Source organism: Mus caroli, chromosome 15 (genome assembly GCF_900094665.2).
Source record: "Mus caroli chromosome 15, CAROLI_EIJ_v1.1, whole genome shotgun sequence".
NCBI classification, from domain to species: domain Eukaryota; kingdom Metazoa; phylum Chordata; class Mammalia; order Rodentia; family Muridae; genus Mus; species Mus caroli.
Genome location: NC_034584.1, coordinates 97,217,647 through 97,227,443, shown reverse-complemented (window position 1 = coordinate 97,227,443; position 9,797 = coordinate 97,217,647).

Sequence of the window (9,797 nt, the reverse complement as noted above, 5' to 3'; positions counted from 1 at the left end):
ATTAAAGTAGCCAGAACTAGGAGTTGCAAGCTCCTGGTATGTGGACCAGGTGGGGGGTTGGGAGGGCCTCCTGCTTCTAGGCCATAAGATCAAACACTGCTCAAAAATGGCTCTCTCTAGGACACTGCCCCCACTCCACCCCTGGTGTCCAACAACTGACTAAGCACTCCTCCTACAGGAGTCTAGCCAGCTCTGAAGAGACAGCCCGGAAAGGGGGGCCCAAGGGTGAGTAACAGTTCCCAAGGGGATGGGGTGCCCATGACTAATCAATGAGAGAGTGAGAAAGAAAAGTTACATTCCTTGACTTGTAGGGCAGTGAATTGGAGGTGGGAGGTGGGACAGGGGCAGACTGAAGCAAAGACAGCCAACTAGGGACACAAAGAGGGAATCTGAACTAGGTTGGGCTGGGCTTGGGTATCTTTTCAGGCCTGCAGTATATCCCTAGCCAAAGGAGAAGCAAGCCCAGGTAACTACACACCTAGGACAGTGCTTTCCACCTCTAGCAAAGGAGCCCCTCCCTCAGTTCAGGGCTGCTGGCTTTGAATGGGGTGAGGGAAGGATACACAGGCAGCTCACTAGCATTCCACAGCCCCTGACTCACCCACCCAGGGGTCTCCTTGCCCAGAAGACCATGCTCAGAAAAACTCTGTTGTGCAAGGTTGAGAGCCACACTGGGAATATAAGAGAGGAAATGAGCTGGGAGCCAAGGTGCTGAAGCAAGGAAGGAAGCCAGTCTGCCACCACAAAAGAGGCAGGAAAGCGAGGGAACAAACAGCCAAGTAGTTCCTGCCCGTGCTGCCTCCAGCCCCCTCCACCCTATGCAGACATCACAGTACCCCTAGCAAAGACAAGTTTAGCTAGGCCCTGGGGTTCACACCTGTAATCCTAGCACTTGGGAGGCAAAAGTAGGAAGGTTACTTCAAGTCTGAGATCATGGTTACTTCAAGCCTGGGCTTCATGACAACTTCCAGGGCAACCAAAGCTATGTAGCTGAACTCACCCTCACAAACCAAACACAAATAAATAACAAGCATCCAGCCTTCACAACAGGCGCCTGGGTATTCTCCCAGAAGTACCTGTACCCAGTGCTAGAGAACTGTCCCCACCCAAACCTGTGTCCTACACCAAAAGAACCCATTCCTGTTTCTCTATTGCCCTCTGGTTATCTATGGTTGAGCAGTTAAGAGAGGGATGAGCTGACAGTGGGGAAACAGGAATTGTGAGAAAAGGTAGCCCTCCTCTCAAACCTGCTACCTCATCTTCCACACCTCTGAGAAGAAGGCAGAAGGGCTCATACCCTCACATCACCCCCAACTTTGGCCTTGTCGACCACTCAGAGGAAACAAATGCCTGTTCAGAGGAAGAGCATGCGTGTGTGTGTGTGTGTGTGTGTGTGTGTGTGTGTGTGTGTGTAAAACGCACACACGGGTTACCAGCTCATAGACACATTCATGCCGTACCTCTCCTAAGCTGTCTGATACAAACGGCAAACGTTGTAGAGCGATGAAGAAACCTGACCGTCTGAGTCCTACAAGCTGGTCCAGCTTTGGCTCTTCTCCAGGCTTAGAACTCTTTTCTCCACTCCTCTCCTGGGACTCTGGCCTGCAGCCTGCTTCCTGTGAAACTCTGTCAGCTGCCTGGGTTTCGGGAGCTTTGCCGCTCCCTGAGGTGATCACATGGAAAATGTCCAGCTGTGGTTGCTTGAAGAGATGAGCTCAGCCAGTCTGAGTGAGGCTGGGGGCTTGGACTCAGCGTCAGACTTTCCACCTCAGACCTTCCCCTCCTCCCACCCCCCACCCCCAAACACCACCCCTGGGATTCAGGAGCAGGAAAACAGCCAAAGGGACAGTTGCATCAGTGTCTCAGCCTTGGTTTGGAGGGGGAAGGGGAACTGAGCTGAAAGCGGGATACACCTCTAGTCTGTTTCATCCCTGCCTGCCACAGAAGGTGAATGAGCCAGGGAGGAGTTGGACCTAAAGAGACCAGGAAGAGATACTGGCCTGCAGGTGGTAAGTTGGGAGAAGAGTGTCCAGGAATCTGTGCCCTAGAGATGGTGGTCAGGAGGGCAGACAACCCAAAAAAAAAAAAAAAAAAAAAAAAAAAAAAAAAAAAAAACCAATAAGCTCCACTCAAGGACCTAAAAATGACAAATGGCATAGAAAACTAGGCCCTAAGTGGAGAGTAGGAAATTTGATGATGAAGTAAACCAGGTGGCCCACTCCCAGCCTCATTAGAACTGCAGCTGCCTCTCAGTGGCTGGTGGAGAGTTCCCTATCAACTACAGAAGAAGCTTTGAACTTTTCCCTTTAGGTAGCTTCCAAAGTGTATCTACCCACACTCCAGGACCCCACAACAGCCTACCTCCCTGTCTCTTCTACCTTCCCTCTCTTCCCCTTTATTCTCCTTCCTTCTCCTCTCTTCCACCATCTGTCAGGACCTTCCTTCTCACTTCTCTTTCAAACACCACTTCTCACTCTCCCTCCCTGGTCACTCTTCCTTCTCTCTAAACCCTACTTCTACTCTCTAGGTTAGTGGCCATTAACCCTAACTCAGGAGGCAAATGGATGCACTTCTCTATGGTTCCAGGTCAGCCAGGGCTGCAAGTTGAGACCCTGTCTGGAAAAAAAGTCTCAACCCAGCCCAGTTCCCTCCTTCCTCATGTTCACAGAGCTTTGTATGCTCCGCCAAAGAGCCTAGATCAAAAGCCTCATGGCTGTCCTTGCAGACTTTGGGGTTCACAGGGCAGAATCATAGGTTTTGAGCTGAAAACACCATCACAGGCTTGCTTAGGTGACCCAGATGCCCAAAATGAGTAGGATAGGTTGTAGAAGATGTGACATCCCCTTTTTCTTCTTCTGTTTGGTTGATGACAGGGTCTTGCCATGTAATCACATCATTTCTCTTTCTCCAGATATTTCTCTCTGACGACTTCCCTGTCTTCCAAAGACTCCCCACCTAGTGATAACTTCCTTTCTCCCTTCTCTTTTCCCCTCTCTCCTCCTTTTGGTTTTTCCTCCCTGTACCCCCTATTCTGCCCTTCCTCCTTAAACCACCCTTCCTACAACTTCCGTAGGCAGTTAGGGAATAGTTAGGGGTTAGGGAATAGAGTTGAGTCTCAGGCTGTAGCAGTTTGGCCAGCCATGTCAGCCTGGGCTGAAAGGAAGCAACCTCAGGGAAAGCCTGACTTCCTAGAGATAAACATCATCTTACCTTTCCCGCCCCTGGGACCCAGCTTTCCACCCGACTCACCCAATTTTCTTCTCAGGTACTGGGAATTGAGCCCAGGACATTGCACATGCTACCATTCTAACCACTAAGCATATTCCCAGCCCCTCCAAGGTCAATCTCTGTCACACCCTTCCCCTCTATCTTGGAGACTTAGAGACCCTAGGCCTGAACCTTCTGAATTAGGTTATGTGGAACCCACTAGCCAAATGTTGATTTGAGCCTGGAACAGGAAGGCACCCAGCTTGTAAGCTCGGGAACAGCTGTTGAAAGGGACCTCAGCCAAGAGTCAAGAAGCACATCCTCTTCCAGAGGCTGAGGTGGGGAGAGATGCATGCTGGGTCTTTGCTAGGTAAGTTTGGGTGGTGGTAGATTTGGGGGTTTGGGGTTTGTTGTTTGCTTGTTTCTTTGTTTTTAAGACAGGGTCTTACTGTGTAACCTTTGCTGGTCTGGAACTCAACAGAGCTCTGCCTGCCTCTGCCTCTTGTGTACTGAGATCTAAGGAGTGCACCAGCCAGCTCAAAGTCTGCAACAGATGAGGCAAGAAGTCCAACAGATTTTGGTAGAATAGAAAGAAGTTGGGTTAGAGAGATGGTTCAATGGTTAAGAGCCCTGACTTTTCGTTCAGAGGTCCCGAGTTCAATTCCCAGCAATCACATGGTGGCTCACAGCCATCTATAAAGAGGTCCAATGCTCTCTTCTGGTGTGTCTGAAAAGAGAACGAGGCTATAAATAAATTAATAAAAGGAAAGAAAGAAAGAAAGAAAGAAAGAAAGAAAGAAAGAAAGAAAGAAAGAGAGAGAGAGAGAGAGAGAGAGAAGAAAGAAAGAAAGAAAGAAAGAAAGAAAGAAAGAAAGAAAGAAAGAAAGAAAGAAAGAAAGAAAGAAGCCACTGTTAATTGCAAGTTTGGAAACTGTAATACAACACTACTTTTATATTATTTTCTCATTGTAAGTTGCAATTTTGGAATTCAGAGCTTTTTTGTTTGTTTGTTTGTTTGTTTGTTTGTTTTTGTTTGGTTTTTCGAGACAGAGTTTCTCTGTAGCCCTGGCTGTCCTGGAACTCACTCTGTAGAACAGGCCTCGAACTCAGAAATCCGCCTGCCTCTGCCTCCCAAGTGCTGGGATCAAAGGCGTGTGCCACCACTGCCCGGCAAATTCAGGGCTTTTAAAAGACTTGTGAGATTTAGATTGTAGCTCAGCTGCTGGGTATTTGCCAAGCACTCATAGGTCTATGGCCCAATCTCTAGCACCACAAAAGGGTCTTCGCCAGCTGGAGGATCCCTTGAGCCTAGGAGTTTGAGGCCAGTTGAGGAAATTTAGTGATATCCCATCTTACTAAATTATATACAATATTATATACTATGTAAGCACATATAAATTTATTATATATAATGTATATATGAAGATATACTATATATGCATACACACACATACATGTGTGTATGTGTATATATATATGTATATTTCAGTGATGAAATACTTTTCTAGTATATATGACACTCTAGGTTTGGTACTGGGGGAAAAAATTGAAGGCAATGTCATACAACCACCTAGCAATTCCTCTGGGAATAACTGAAGAAAAGGAAATGTGTATGTTGAAAAGATATCTGCATTCTTGCATTATAGAGTTATTCTCAATAGTCAACAATGAATCAGTGAGTGAGTACAGAAACTGTGGCTTATGATGTGCCCAGTGGAAACTGCTTCAGTCATAAAGAGAATGAAATGCTGCCATTTGATCTAGCATAGATAATCCTGTCCTAGAGGACATGCTGTTGAGTAAAATAAACCAAGTGCTGAAAAAACAAATGTCACATGATGTCATTCATATGTTCATTATAAACAAGTCAATCTAATAATAGAGAGGAGAATACCAGACACTGGAATAGGTAGGAGAAGGAGATGCTAGCCCAAGGATACGTGCTTAGAGTCCATTTCAGGATCTATGTAAAGCAAGGGTTTGCTTTTCGGGGGTGGGGGGGTGTTTTTGTTTTATTTTGGTTTGGTTTGGGGTTTTTTTTTAAAGATTTATTTATGTTTATTATATGTAAGTACACTGTAGTTGTCTTCAGACACTCCAGAAGAGGGAGTCAGATCTCATTAAGGATGGTTGTGAGCCACCATGTGGTTGCTGGGATTTGAACTTCAGACCGTCAGAAGAGCAGTTGGGTGCTCTTACCCACTGAGCCATCTCACCAGCCCAGGTTTTGATTTTTTTTATTTGAGACATGTCTCACTATGTATCCCAAGCTGGTCTAGAACTCACTAAATTTACCAGGCTGGCCTGGAATTCATAGAGATCCTTCTATCTCTGCTTTGTAGGTGTTGGAATTAAGATCATGTGCCACCATGCCCATCAAAGTGACTACAGTCAACCATGGTGTGTCAATCCTTGGCAGCTATAAAAAGAGAATCCCTTCACCACTAAGTTACTCTGTGATGCAATGCTCTCATCAATTAGCTAGACTTTTTAAATTCCCCAATGTACTTCAAAATACTGCATATAATCTTAAAAATGCAATGTTACTTGTGAAATTTAGTTTTTCTTTACATGTGTATGTGTGTTTTAAAAGAACACAAGTATTCAGCTGGGTATGGTGGGACACAATTTTAATCCAGCACTTGGGAGGCAGAGGCAGGTAGATCTCTGAGTTTGAGGCAGTCTTCAGAGTGAACTCCAGGACAGCCAGGGAAATACAAAGAAACCCTGTTTCTGTATAGATTGAGAACAATTTAAACCAATGGTGGCACACGCCTTTAATCCCAGCACTTGGAAGGCAGAGGCAAGTGGGTCTCTCTGAGTTCAAGGCCAGCCAATCCTACAGAGTGAGTTCCAAGACAACAAGGGATACACAGTGAAACCCTGTCAGAAGAAGAAGAAGAAGAAGAAGAAGAAGAAGAAGAAGAAGGAGAAGGAGAAGGAGAAGGAGAAGGAGAAGGAGAAGGAGAAGGAGAAGGAGAAGGAGAAGGAGAAGGAGAAGGAGAAGGAGAAGGAGAAGGAGAAGGAGAAGGAGAAGGAGAAGGAGAAGGAGAAGGAGAAGGAGAAGGAGAAGGAGAAGGAGAAGGAGAAGGAGAAGGAGAAGGAGAAGGAGAAGGAGAAGAAGGAGAAAAGGAGAAGGAGAAGGAAGAAGAAGAAGAAGAAGAAGAAGAAGAAGAAGAAGAAGAAGAAGAAGAAGAAGAAGAAGAAGAAGAAGAGAAGGAAGATCCAATGTCTGCCTTTGTGTTTCACATGCACACACATGCACACAGAACATAAATAAATGAAAAGAATCTTATAAGGCTTGCCTCCTGAAAAGGAAGGTTAGGCGCACACACACACACCATACACACACACACACACACTCACATACCACACACACATACACACACACCACACACACACCACACACACACACCACACATAAACACACACCCCACACACACATACACACACATACACACACACCACACACATACTCCACACCACACACACACACTCACATACCACACACCCCACACACACATAAACACACACCACACACACACCATACACACACCCCACACATAAACACACACCCCACACACACATACACACACACCACACACATACTCCACACCACACACACACACACACTGGAAGTGATCTATCCTGGCCTCAGGAATTCTAGCCACAGAGACTTTCTGTGTTATACATTGTTATTCATTGTTATACAATGCTTGCTACAACAGACACCTGGAACCCTTGTAAGATCACTCTAAACTCAGTGATTTAGCTCTGCCATAGGTTGACTCACTGAAGGGTAAGAAGGTCTGCCTATTCTTAGCCTTGCACATGATCCCTAAAAAACAAATGTGCTCATTGTGAAGCGATGATGGACAAGGAGGAATCTGCTGCCAAGGAAGGAGTGTGTGTGTTTGTTTGGGGTGAGTAGAGAGATGAAGAGAGCCAAAGGTCTAATGATCTCCTGAGAAGGATTTTTTTTTTTCCTGAAAAGCAAGCAGGTAGTTACGCTGGTTTCTGTCTTCAGCTTCATACTATGTGTTAAGGGCAAAGTATATACCATCACACGCGCACACACACACATACACACACACACACACACACACACACACACACACACACCCCTACCAGATCACAGATACTGTCATCTCTATAGAACCAGAAATCTCTGTAGCTACTGAAATGTCTGGATTTGGGGTACAATTTCTGGCTTTCTTATTCTCCCTGACTGGGCCCTGCCCATGTTTCAACATCCTGTCTTGGCTGGAAATACTTTCAGAGAGAGCTAGAAATGGCAGGCAGACTTGTGGAAGTATGAGGGAAGTCCTGGCTCATCCACAACCCTTTGCAGTCTCAATCGGATGTGCACTGGAAATCCTGGTGCTCCAGGTCCCTCCCTGATGGGCTCCAGATGTGCTCACATCTGGGAAGGCCATCCCAGGAAGCTGACACTCCCACTTACAGCTCCCACCCCGGATGGGTCTCTTCTTTCAGCTTCCAGACCTTTAGCTAAGAAGTATCAGTCACCCTCTCCAGAGATAGAAACTACAAGCAAAGGGGGAACACTGACAGAAAGAAATGGGGGGTGGGGTAAGAGTAAATCAAAGGAGGTCAATGTTTAGGACACTCCTGAGGATCTTATTTTCCTTTTAACTTCCTATCTGGGTTATTAAATTTTGCTGTAGAGCTCTGGTGACTCCCAAAAGGCTGGGAAAGAAGAGAAAGAAAAACTGAAGAAAGTTGAAAAAGAAGGTACTTAGTGAGAGTGGCTATTTTTTCCATTAACCAACTTGTACCAGGACTGGTACTTTTTATCACAGTGCCCCTTCTCTGTCAATGCCCATCACATATCCCAGTCCAGAAAACTCCCAGTTTGGTGTCCTCAGAACTATCCAGGCACCATTTCAGTTGCTAGGTTCAAAGTTCCACAGCCCCAAGAAGACCTAAGCATTTATCTCCAGGACTGCTCTGGTCACCCTGGTGAACACCACCTCCTCCTACATATGGAGGGAAGTCGGGGTTTGGGAGGAGAGTAAAGTCTCTGGGACATGAGAAGGGGTTTCTCCCAGGGCAGACTGGTGGGAGTGGTAAGTGATGAGTCACGAATGATGGAGCCATCAGTTCCCCTAAACAGAGACCTGAGTCAGGGCAGTGACAGAGCCCCTGGGTTCAGAGGGCTTGCTCCTGTACTTTCCCACTTCCCTTTCTGACAGACAGCAATGCCCCAACTTCAGCAGGCTCTGCCCCTAGGCTGCTGCTGTAACTGGGATCCTGGTATTGATGACCCCATGCCATCTCATCTTCTTCACAAATGGTTCTCCTTCCTCCCAGTGAAGTCCCACTCCTGCTCATCACCCTACGGGGGCGGGGGGGGGGGGGGNGTTCCATTCTGCAGTCAAACCTCTCCTCTGTCTCCTTTTNTGCTGNCCTNTNTTTTNTTNTNTTTTTTTTTTTTTTTTTTTTGAGAACATTAAGTTTGAGCAATACCTCAAGTAAAAGAAAGGCTGCTCTGGACAGAAGCCACTAGCCTGAGGTCTCTGGCAGAGCCAATCTCTCCAGTTTTGGGGAGTCTCAGAATCAATCTTTTAGCACACCAATGGCCTACTCGTGTATCAATCTCAACAACCAGAAGAGGTTTTGGGAGAAAGGAGAGTTTGTGGGAGGGATGAGAGAGGGGTTTGGATATGGGGGTCTTATTTTGTTTTTAATTTATTGAGTTTCTCTGTGTATCCCTGGCTGTCCTGGAACTTGCTTTGTAAACCAGCCTGGCTTCAAACTCACAGACTCCCTCCTGCCTCTGCCTCCCTAGTGCTGGGATTAAAGACTGTGCTACCACCTCCACTAGTTTTTCAAGGCAAGGTTTCACTACACAGTCTACACAGGTCTGGAATTCATAATCCGCCTATCTCAGCTTCCCCAGCGTGGGGATTACAAGCATGTGCCACTGAGTCCAGTTAGTGAGAGGTTGGTTTCTTGAGGACCTCAGTCCACTTTATCCAGACAAGGTTTTTACAGGCCCCACAAGGTGGAAGCCTACTTCTTGAATTCAAAGCACCCAACCTCAGGGCTCTCAGTTTCCAGGCATTTGAAAGAAGAAGCTACTGAGTCTTGCCCCAGAGAAATCACGCACACAGAAGCCCTCCAGTTTAAGAAGATTCATGGGTTGTATATACAATCCTCCTCTCCTACCCCCAAGGACAGCAGATCTAGGTTAAGATGCCTACTCCCATGTAGAAGTCCAGCTTTGTAGAGGGCTAACCATGGGAAAAGCAAGCGTCTTGCTGGATTGCTCTGGTGCTCCTCTGCCCTTCTCCTTCTGTAACAGCCACTCCTCTGAGGCTGTTTCCTAACAGTAAAATTAGGACAGTTATACCTTCAGCACTGGGCCTTTGGGAAGACTACATGGAGGAAAAACAGCTTAAAGCTCAGACCAGAACCTAACATATAACATGTACCATCACTGTTTCACACCCTAGCCTGGCTGCCAGAGCTTGGCAGGACTCCTAACTTTAGACTTTGCATCTGCATCTGAATTTCTCTGTGGAAATTCACTCTTCTGCTCCTAAACTTTCAGCCTTCAAAGAGGCAAG